Here is a 12,083-nt window from a genome sequence, read left to right as displayed (position 1 = left end):
TCACTGATGTGCTATCAAGTCAGTGTTGACTCTTAATGACCAAAAAGATTTTCTTCAGCAATATCTTTTCTCAACTTTGTCCTTCAGGTTTTCCAACAGTTTATCCATTACTATTGTAATTAACTCCATCTACCACGCTGCTGGTCATCTCCTTCATGTCTTTTCTTCCAACTTCCACAAAGGGCTAGATATTCACATAATGTGTCCAGATGTGATGGAATACAAATGGAACAAATAAACATATCCAAATCCATAATGAAAGAACATGTGACTTTTTCTGTCCTTCTTTCTCAATGCTTAGTTTTTATACCCATACATCTCCATTGGGGGAAAAAACTTTGATTGTTGTTGTCATAGTAATAGTGTTGTCTTTTATGCGAGGACTATAAAGCAAAACTCTTGAGAATGTTGATGTTGTTATTCTCTAATGCATTACTTAGCTGTGTTTCAAGGTTGCAACCACATGAATATTTCTTTTGTTTTTCTTCTCTTTTTGAAGGTCTAGGTGTATGGCCTTCATTGTAACAGAAAAAAATGCTACAAACTGGAATGAAAGTAGGTCATTCACCTACTACGAAGTGCAATCTAAAGCAGAGTTTATTTTTTACAACAGGATGGATGAAGTACTGCAAGATGAGTTTGAGACCAAAATTTTCCTGCTGCTCCAAATAAGTGACATAAAATATACCTTCTTGTAGTGACTTATTATCTTATTACCTGACTGCTCCAACTAAATCTGATCTAAAAGACAGAGTTCAATGTTATCTGTATCCTCGTGATGCTGAACTCTAAAACTTTGGATGAACCCATCACCTGGAATCATTAGATTGTTCAATTTATTGAAAAGTGAGGGACTTTAAAGGAAAATGTGCTTCTAAGCAGCCTGAATTGGCAAATGGAATCTAGAATGAAACCAATTTCTGCCAAGGAGCAAAAATCACTTTGACTACTGCTGACCAACTTTTCAATGGTGTTGCTGAAAATATAGACTATTTCTCTCTCCCCAGTGAATGAATGCCATTTGTCCCAGGGAATGGATTTATTCTCAGTGTGGTTGAAGTTAAATCCCCCTTTTTTCTACTAACTGTTCTGATGATTCCTCAGTGAACCTTAAGAGAAGCAATAGATTTAATTTTCATGGGGCAAGTTCTCTGCCATTTCCTCTCTGAATGATGGAGAGTCCCATTGTTTTAAAAAGTGAGCTCTGGTAAGTTTTTTGAAATCAATCTGTCCAGCTAAGGAGAAAGCAAAGGAATAAATAGAGGCTGCACACAGACAGCTGTAAATTATGCACTTGCAGAATTGGATGGAAGCATAGAAAATTTGGCTGTCTTTTTGCAGTTGCCATGGCCACCATTGATATTCCTCACAGCCAACGGCCTGTTCTGGTAGGGCTCTAAAATGAGAAGATAAAGGTCATTTACTAGAAATTACTCCCTTCATCCTACTTAATTAAATTCTTTCCCTGTATCCTTATAATTTGCTCCTATATAAGTCACACAAGACTTTATACCAAGTGGAATATATTTGAGATGTGGCTCCTTCTTGTGTTTGGAATTTTTCTTATGAGCTTCTCTTTTTTTTTTTCATATGCAACATTGTAGAAGGAGAGCATGGCTGGTTGGGGAATTCTGGGAACTGAAGTTCACAGATCTTAAAGTTGTTGAAGTTGAGACACTTTGGTCTATAGCAGGGGTGTCAAACTCGTGGCCAGCAGGCCAGATACATCATGCGCTGGCCATGCCCACCTCCAGTTTAGCAAAGGGGAAAAAAGTTGTGATACATCATGTGACAACAATGTATCATCGTGAGTTTGACACCCTGGTCCATAGTATTTTTAAAAAGCCAGTGGGAGTTTGGTAGCACCTATTCCACTTGATAAATTTTATGAAAACATGTTCATTTTGATGAACTACAGCTCATGCAAGCTTAAGCCTTTTAATAAAATGTGTTAGGAGGAAAAGGTGTGATGAGACTTCTGCTGATCCCCTGCATATGAGTGGATCTTTGATTATTCAAATGGTATGAATTTACAATACACTGGGTATATTCTTAATGTCTAAAACTAAGAGAAGATAACTGGAGTTTTGATTTAGTGACAGAGCCCTCCCTGTGCATAGTGCCTTAAAGAAAAAATGTAACAATACATTCTTCTAAAAGCAAAACAATAACAAAAAGTCATATATTCTGATAAACTTGCACACTTCAATTTTCAATCAGGAAGATATTTGAGGAATAAGAATAATAAATGAATTTGAGCAATTGTTCTTTTCTGAATTTTGGGATGGACAAATCTATCAGTTCTGCCTTCTTTGACTTTTTTTGTAATAAGTTTTTATTTTATTTTATAGTATATCAAATTCCAACTTCAATTGAACAGTGTGTTGACTGGGTACAAATCATTTTAGTAAGTAATATTCAAAATGTTTACAGCAATATTCATCGCATCTTTATCAATATATATTAATACCAATAATAGTCATGCTATTTGTTTAACCAGTTTAATACATCTTCCTTGTATCACTGATTCTTTTATATATTTCCCTGTTTCTAGCTCCTATTTTTGTCAACTAGCCATTGATAAAATAAGTCCCAAGTCAAAAAATATTCAGTTTCTTTCTTTTCCTTAATTGTAAGTGTTAACTTGTCCATTTCTTCACATTCTAATATTTTTCTAATCAAGTCTTCATTAATTGGGATCTCTTCACTTTTCCACTGTTGTGCAAATATTATTCTCGCTGCCGTTAATACATGTAAAATCATATATACATTCCCTTTATTATACTTATCTGGTAAAATGCACAGCAAAAATATCTCTGGTTTCAAGTCTATATGTTGTTTTATCATTTTTCCCAACCATGTATGTATTTTTGTCCAATATTTTGAACCAACCTTCTTTGACATTTTTATTTGTTTGATTTATATCTCACCTTTTAGTCACGAACTCCAAGCAGCATGATAGTTCTTCTTCCTCCCATTTTTTCCTCATAACAACAATCCTGTGAGGTCAGTTGGACTAGAAGAAGGTGGTTTTGAAGCTAATGCTTGATATTTGTAGACCAATATATTAAGCCACCGCTCTGAAACTCTTATTTTATCTCTGTCCAATTTCTAAAAAAATTTTTGAACTCTGTTAATGTCACTGCGTTTTTGTATTTACCAGATGAGCTCATATTTCTGGACTGTCAGACTTTTGTTATCAGTAAGCTAACTACGTATATCTGCATTCTTTTCTTTCTACTTTTCTTTTCTTTGTTCTCTTGCTAAGAGAAGTCCGGCGGCAGAGATGTAGCCAGTAGGACCTTTACCAAAATGTAACAATTTAATTATTTAGATCAGTAAGATGTTTTATTTTCTTCTTTACAATAAATATGAGTTTAATTAGAAGATGTATTCCGGTTTTATTTTTCAAGAGTATACACAAGGAAAATGCCATGATCCAGGCAATTACCCCAGGAAGGTAATGGGGCTGATTGCCTCTGACAGTTAAGTCCTTTGTAAAAAACAAAAACCATTAAAGATAAGTAAATTACTCTGTGGGGTCCTTGGTTCTCTCTGAGCTTTGTTGTTTTCTTGCAGACATTTCATTACCAAGCTAGGTAACACCATCATCAGGAGTGGAGTTTGATCTCTTTTTATATGGTAGTGGCCTGCCCTGTCAGTATTGGTGGCAGTGGTCTTGCTGCAGTGGTGAAATGCAGCTGGCTCTATCCGGCTCGTGCAAGCCGATAGCGCCAGCGGCGGGTGGTTCAGTGAGTGGCGGGAAGCTCCACTCCCCCAAACTGGGATATCGTTACATCCTGGTTTTGATCCTCTGCACATGAGCAGAAGGCTTCCCCCCAAACTGGGACATTGTCACATCACGGTTTGACCCTTTGCGCATGCGCAGATGATAGGCTATGCACAAGCGCATTAGCAAGCCGGTAGGAAAGGTAAGTGCATTTTACCTGTCTTGCTGGTTCCTTGACTAGATGGTTGTTTACTGTTTGCTTGTTTGCCCGATTTGGTTGTTCTTGGATTGGGGTATTGTTTACTTCTTGATTGTTGATCTAGTATACATTATATATGGAACACAGTTTTACATATTTCCCTAATGAATTCTCTTATCCTCTATTCCAAACCTCTATTCCACTTACTGTAGTCTTTCTTCATAGGTGAGTTTATTCCCCTATTCTAGTTCTAGAATATTCTTTTTAAAGCCTGGTGATCACAGCTGTATACACATACTCCAAATCTAGTCTTACTATAGATTTCTAGGAAGGCAATATTAAATTGGCAGTTCTATTTTCAATTATTTCCCTTTCTTGTATACCAGCCTGGAATTTGTCATGTTTTATAGCAACAGCATGCTGGCCTGACATTTTTATCAAGCTGTTCCCTGTGACTCCAAGATCTCTTTCCTGGTCAATCACTTCAGCTCACATCCAATTAATGTATATCTGTCATTTGGATTTAGTGTGCCAACGTGTACCACATAATGCTTTTTTACATTGAATTACAGTGGTCATTTTTAAGCCCATTTCTCCACCTGGAGAAATTCTTTTTGGAGCATCTTACAATTCCTTTTTTGATTTTATTACCTGAGCATTATAACAAAGCACAGTCAAACTGTTTATAAAGAAAAGGGGTTTAGCTGGGGGTGTCCTGAGAAAAGATAGGGACAATGTATAGTTTACTGGTTGGGACCTCCAAATATAACAATGAAGAACAGGCATACGCTTAAAAAAATAGCGCATATTGACAATTTCAGGTATGGAAAGGAAGTAAGTAAAGGATAGGAGTTCTGTCTACATGGAAGTGTATAGGTCTTTCAGAAATGTGCTGGAAGCCACACTCAAAAAGAGTCTGGCAAAAGCTAAATTTAATTGAATTAAAATACAATTTAAATGTTCCACATATACATTTAGTAATTTTTTTTTCTTGTCATATTTAAATTACTGTTCAAGCAGCAATTCTTGGAGAGATTCTGAAAGCTGCATTTAAGATCTAGAGGACCACATAAATCTTGAAATTCACAAACCGGACTGATCATGTTGGTCAAAGCTGACAAGAACCACCTTCAATTTTGCCTTCAACCAGCTGGGCTTGCTGTATAACTGTTGGTCAATCATGACTTAGTAGTTCAGTTTACTAATTAATAAGGTTCTTTTTGTAGAAAAAATGGAGGAGGACAGATTTGTTTTTATATTCAACACATTTTGAAACCACCCATCTTCCTTTCAGAGGGACTCAGTGCAGTGTACAAATAAACTATTATAACATAAGACAGTATATAACATTTTAAAAGAGGCAAGGAAGATTAAAGTCAGTGTTAAAAATTAATTAAAAGATGGAGGGAGGGTTTTCAGGATGTTACCAGCCCCATGTCTGTGTGCTTCTTTGTGAGCCCCAAGCAAGGCCTCAGAGCCATGTTTTCACACCTTTCCAAAAAGCCAGGAGAATATATATATATAATGAATCAAAATAACAATAATCATAAAGGTAAAGGTAAAGGCAGAGGTTTCCCTTTCCAGTCATGTCTGACTTTATGGGCTGGTGCTCATTTCCCTTTCTTAGCCAAGGGTGCCAGCATTACAGCATTATCCAAAGACATTTCTATGGTCATGTGGCCAGCATGACTATATGCTGTTACCTTCTCACTGAAGTGGTACCTATTTATCTACTTGCATTTGTCTGCTTTTGAACTGCTAAGAGGCAGGATCTGGGGGGGTGAATGGGAGCTCACCCCATCACATATTGCTCACGTTTCAAATTTCCAGCTGACAAATTCAGTATCTTTAACCACAGAACTATCACACCCCAAACAATAATCATATAAAGTGGTTTAATGTGTTAGATACAGCAAATTCTGATTACTCAGGTTGTGCAGTCCCAGGAAAAGATACAACTGCTTTAAAGAGTTGCTTCATTCATATTTCCATGATATCCAAAGCACTGCACATCCTTAATGAATATACAATAGAATAATAATGCAAATAGTTTCAGATGCAATATGCACACCATTCTTGTGTAATTGAATGTCATACATTGAAACGTCATACTCCCAAAGAGACTGATAGATTCTTCCACACATATATTTGGCCTCATTAAGGATCCTTTGAGTCAGGATGATTAAAACTGTTGCCTTTGCACTTCATTAGCTCTGTGATTCACAGTGGGAGGTGTGCTTTAATTGCTTGGATTTAACCTGCTAATTGAGGTTACATTAAGTTCATAGTAACAACAGACTAGCTGATGATTGAAACAGGAGCAGCTCTTTTTTCTTCCTCATATTCTAAAAAATGCCAGTCTTGAGGGATGATGGAAATGGCATCTGGAGAGATGCATCAATTGCACGCTTACTATCTCATCTATAAAGCAATTGGTATGTCTTCCAATTTTAATAGCTACCTCAGAAGTAATATGATATACAATCATATAATTTTGAAAGACATAATCTACAGGAACAGTAGACTTATGTAATTTGGCCTGTATGGGAGCTGTTGATTGTCAAGTTGCTACCTGGCAATCCATCTGTAACAATATTAAACATTTTTTAAAAATGTGATAAAGTAGCATGATGCTTTAGAGATGCGGTGGCTCAGTGGCTAAGATCGACTGAGCTTGTTGATCGAAAGGTCGGCAGTTCAGCGGTTTGAATCCCTAGTGCTGCATAATGGGGTGAGCTCCCGTTACTTGTCCCAGCTTCTGCCAACCTAGCAGTTTGAAAGCACGTAAAAAATGCAAGTAGAAAAATAGAGACCACCTTTGGTGGGAAGGTAACAGTGTTCCATGAGCCTTTGGCGTTTAGTCATGCCGGCCACATGACCATGGAGACGTCTTCGGACAGTGCTGGCTCTTCAGCTTTGAAACAGAGATGAGCACCACCCCCTAGAGTTGGGAATGCCTAGCACATATGTGTGAGGGGAACCTTTACCCTTACCTTTAGCATGATACTTTAGCCTGTTGTGCTCAGAAATGGAATTAGAACTGTGCATCTGCCTTGGATTGGTAGTCATTTAGGAAAATGTGCAGAGATCCCCCCCCAAAAATGTATTGGGTATTTATTCTTGCCCTTCCTATATAGCTAGTCCTCAATTTATGACCATAATTGAGCCCAAAATTTCTGTTGCTAAGTGAAACATTTAAGGACTTTTGCCCCATTCTACGACTTTTCTTGCCACAGTTGTTAAGTGAGTCCCTGTAGTTAAGTTAGTAACGTGGTTGTTAAGTGAATCTGGCTTCCCCATTGACATTGCTTGTCAAAAGGTTGCAAAAGGTGACCACATGACCCCAGGATACTGCAATTATCATAAATGCAAGTCAATGACCAAGCATCTGAATTTTGATCACATGACCATGGAGATGCTGCAACGGTCATAAGTGTGAAAAATCATCACAAGTCACTTTTTTTGGTGCCATTGTAACTTTGAACGGTCACTAAATGAACTGTAAATTATTTAGTGCAGGGAACATGCAGGGAAAGGAAACTTTGCTGTGTGGGCAGATAGCCAGTGTCTGTTCTTCCTTTTAATGATTGTTCTCTCCTTGTTAGTCTGCATTCTTTCCTTTTGTTTTCCCATAATTTAATTCTTTAATCCTATTTCATCCCATAATTTAAGATTTTAATCCCATTTCCCAGGTTCTCCCCTTTGACACTCATGTAGCCCTTATTTTTGTCCCCCAGGGCTTGATAAGAGCAAGAACTAACTGGTGGTCAGATCTGGCTGGCATTTTTGCAAACCACTGTCTTGTAATAGTCAATGTCCCCCATTATTGTGGGGGTTACGTTGTGATAGCAAACAAAGTACACGGAGTGGATTGCTGATAATGTATTCAAAGGAACACAGCTGTCTTTTTTCTTTCTTTTGTTGCTGTGATTATTACCAGATGATCCACTGTGATTTCTAGAAATAAATATTTTATTGTTGTGGGTGTACCTGCTATAAATAAATAACAACAGATGGTAGTTGCAAAAACTTCAGTTTTAATTGGCAAAACTGGATCTTGATTTTTGACTTGGTAAAGCCAAATACAGCCAGAATGGAAGGAACTTAAAGTATTAAGTTTACAAAATAAAAACATGAAGTGTCTTATTACAAGAACCATACTCAAAACACACAGCACTGTTTATTTAAAAATATATCGAGTCATACCGGTTTGTATGCTACTTCTTCCGTGAAAAACATGATGGTAAATTGGGTTCTGAAGGCAGGAACAGACTGGATTTTGCTCAGATACTAAATGTCACATTAAATATGAGATTCCTGCATACTTGCCTTTTTGTTTAGTCAACTCAAACAATAGAAGGAAAAAAAGGGCATGTAGCTATGACATGAAGGGAGGGGTATAGGCAGTGGGGAGGTAACAACATAGCACATGATGTTATTGTGAGAATAACATGATTATGTTAAAGCAACTGGTATTAACTATTTCATGCACAAAATGGCAGCATGATACATGTGTCATCATTTTGATTAGCTAATGAACACCCCTGGATGGGGATAGGTGCATTGGGCATATTGATTTCTTTTGGGAAGAATCTATTGATCGGAATGGTCCATAAACCTAAAACAAACAAACAAACAAATAGACCATGGGTGTCAAACTTGATCGTGTCACGTGATGTCATGTGATGTATCACAACATTTTTGCCTTTGCGGAGCTTGGGTGAGCATGGCCTGCGCATGATGCATCCAGCCCAAGGGCTGCTAGTTTGACACACCTGAAATAGATGAAGTGAAAAAAGTGGATTTAAGGAAAATTTATCATTACAACATCAAGACACCCCCCCTCTCTCTCTCTCTGTGTGTGTGTGTGTGTGTGTGTAATGTGAAATTCTTTTAAAGATGTAAAATAAAAAATATTAAACATTCCCCAAAATGTGCAAGGCTTCTGCCTGAACATACAGTAACTCAACCTCAAAAAAATCCCCCTCTAAACTGAACAGAACTCAGTTCAGTTGGGAAATTGGTGTTACTGCTCTTTTGACAAGTTTTTTTTTAAAAAAACTGGAATTATCTTTTTAAAATGAGACTTTATAGTATATAAGTCTCTCATGCTCATGTCATAGAAACAAAGGATGTTGGTTTCCTAAAGTATCAACAACAAAAGCCAAAAGTTCTCCTTCATTTTCCGAAAGAAAACAGCTTCCTTTATATATCTATTTCTTAATAAATTCTAATAGATAAGATTATACTTGCCTTCCTTCTTTCCTTCTATTTTAGGAAGTATAGGCAAACTACAAAACCATTTCCTCAAATGGAATTTTTCTAGACTGAACTTCCTGTGTAGGGCAAAATGTACAGAACTGCTTTCCTAAGTGTAGACTGGAGCTGGGTGAGATGGTTCTGCAACCTGCAATCTGCAGGAAAGGATGAGAATACATACTTCCCCTCTTTCTCTCCTCCTTCCCACCTGACACTGATATGAAAAGAAATGGAAGGCGTATATGAGGATCAAGTCTTCTCCTCCCCCCCACTTCTGTTGCCATGTGTAGTAAGAGAAAGGAGAGAGAGAGAAATGTTAGAAAATGTCTTCTTGGTGCCAGTTCCCACCAGTGTAGGCGTGGGATTCAGCCAGTTCTGACAAGTTCGGGTGTACCAGTAGCTCTGACAATCAGCTGAGAGTGAACCAGTTCGCTCTGACGATTAGATGGGCCCTCCCACCTGCCCCTGCACTATAATCTACCTATATTTCTTTTGTTTTAAGCCCAGTTGATAGGCACAGCAGAGCGGATTGCCGTGCCTCAGCTGTTTTACTCACTCTGGATTCAGTAGAAGGTAACTTTTGATTGTAATGAGCATGTGTGGAAGCACACGCGCAATGAACCAGTTGTTACAATCCCACCACTGCACTAGTGGGATCAAAAAATGGACACCAAAGGAAACATTCAAAACCTCACTTCCTTCCCCCCACCCCTCCAATTATCAGTGCTGACCAAAACCCTATTTTGCTTTATGGTCAAGTTTGCAGACGGGACCAAAGTTTAACTAATATTTCTTTGATCCAATATTTCTTTATCTGATAATTTTGTAGACTCTGGGCAAGCTAAGACAGAGTGAAAATATTAAAAAGGACAATAATACCGAACCAACCCCAGTGGAGTAGAGCCAGCAACAAACAGAGTTGATGCCTTTTATGCCCAGTCCATGAATCAGCACTTTCTTGCTGCCATAAAAACTGTACTCTTTTCAAAGACAATTATTAAATAATAGCATTTATTAAATAATAGATACAATCTGATCATATTTCCAATTACCAGTTTCTAAATAACCCATAGTTCACCATTTCAGAGATATTTCCTTACTTGAAGAGAGAAACAGAATGATCAGGGCAGAAAAGCAATGGTAGCTGGAATGATTTCTGACTTCCTGCTGGCCTCCCCATTTACTTTCTTTGTAGGAAGCTGGCAGGGACATTGCAAATGACAATTATGTGACCATGGCTGACTTCCCAAAGTGACATCATTGCAGCGCAGCAGCACTCAAACAACCAAAACTTTGCCAAATTTCAAACCTGTGAGAGTCACGGGTCTCAGATCTTGGACACATTCTTAAAATTAGCCCATTTGAGGTGCACTGATTCAAAAATGGTTGCCCTATGATACGTTGTTTTGCCCAACTGAAGATTACAAACAATTAAACAGAAACTAGAGTTTTGGTAATCTATCTATTGCTGGCTGCTTGCAAGAACACTTGAAAGGCCAAGTGCTCTTCGGCTCTCATTAAATCCCATCTTTGGCAACAATAATGTTGGTTGTAGTGGAAAAAATTGAAGCAATGTACACAAAACTCAAATAGAATTATATTTTGCAAACAAATCTTTAAGTCTGCTGAGAACAACTGGACCTAAAAACTTCCAGCTCTTTTGAAACTACATGAGTTGCCGAGGGCCAAAGGGCATTTACTAACACCCAGCCCGCCCTAACAAACTTGCTTTCTCTCTCTTGTATTTGAATTCCTGTGGCTAAAGCAGTCCAGGGCTGTTTTAATGATCATTTGCCTTTTACCTTTTTGTGCAGTGAAAACAAGGAATATAAATGTAAGCTAGAAACAGCTAAATAAATAATTAAAGGGGCTGCCTGTTTGCTGCCTTGCTTGATTCTGCATTTTTCTCCTTATTAAAAAAGTCCCATCGCATGACTGAGTCCACAGTAGCCTCAGTTTTGCTTATTTGAAGTACAGAAAGCGGGGACGATGGCAGATCACTGTTAAAAATTGGGTTGTTTCCCAACCAACCCCATAACAAAGGTTGACAAACTCTTGACATGCAAAACTTAACCAACATTTTTCTTTCTATTTAAGCATTTTGGAAAGTTATGCATTTTTCCCCCTGTTGGGCTGAATAAGAGTACTGAAAAATACAGAAGAATTTGTCAGCACAGCATTAACTAGGATAGAGAAAACAGATATTGATTTTTTTAAAGTAACAACTACAGCCCAAGAGATATTGCACTGACAATGAACAGAGTTGTCAAAATTCCCTGTGGATTCTGGAAAAAAAAATAAAGTTCTTATATAGTACAATTAGGACTAGTTTTAAAAGTAAAAAGTTGAAAACATGAGATGTTCTTGTTTTGGGTGAAGAATATGCAAAGTGTCCCCTCCACTCTGTTCTCGATATGGTTGTCCTAGTTTAAGCTTTAGATCAGGGGTGTCAAACTGGCCAGTGGTGGGTTGCTCCCAGTTCTGTCCGGTTCTTTAGAAGCAGTAGTAAAAGCAGTGGGAGGCTCCGCCCACCCGCCTGGATGTCATAATTGATGATCTGCACAAGCGCAGAAGCGTGTGCGCTCCCGTTGTGAACCGGTAGTAAAGGTAAGTAGAACCCACCCCTGAAACTGGCAGCCCACAGGCCGGATGCATCACATGCAGACCACGCCCACCCCAGCTCAGCAAAGGGAAATGTCACATGACGGCAATATGATGCGGCGAGTTTGACATCTGTGCTTTCGATCATACTGTAGTTAATCTGAGCAATTTTAATTGACTTTTTAAATTCTCCAATACAAATGCCAATTTTCTTTTTTGAAAAAATATTTGTGCCCTTCATTTTCATATGATAAGATTTTTACACTCAAACACAAAATACTACATCTGAGGATA

This window comes from Pituophis catenifer, unplaced genomic scaffold (genome assembly GCF_029215685.1).
Source record: "Pituophis catenifer annectens isolate HBS135680 unplaced genomic scaffold, rPitCat1.0.hap2 SCAF_1, whole genome shotgun sequence".
NCBI lineage: Eukaryota > Metazoa > Chordata > Lepidosauria > Squamata > Colubridae > Pituophis > Pituophis catenifer.
Note: the sequence above shows the minus strand (reverse complement) of the source record.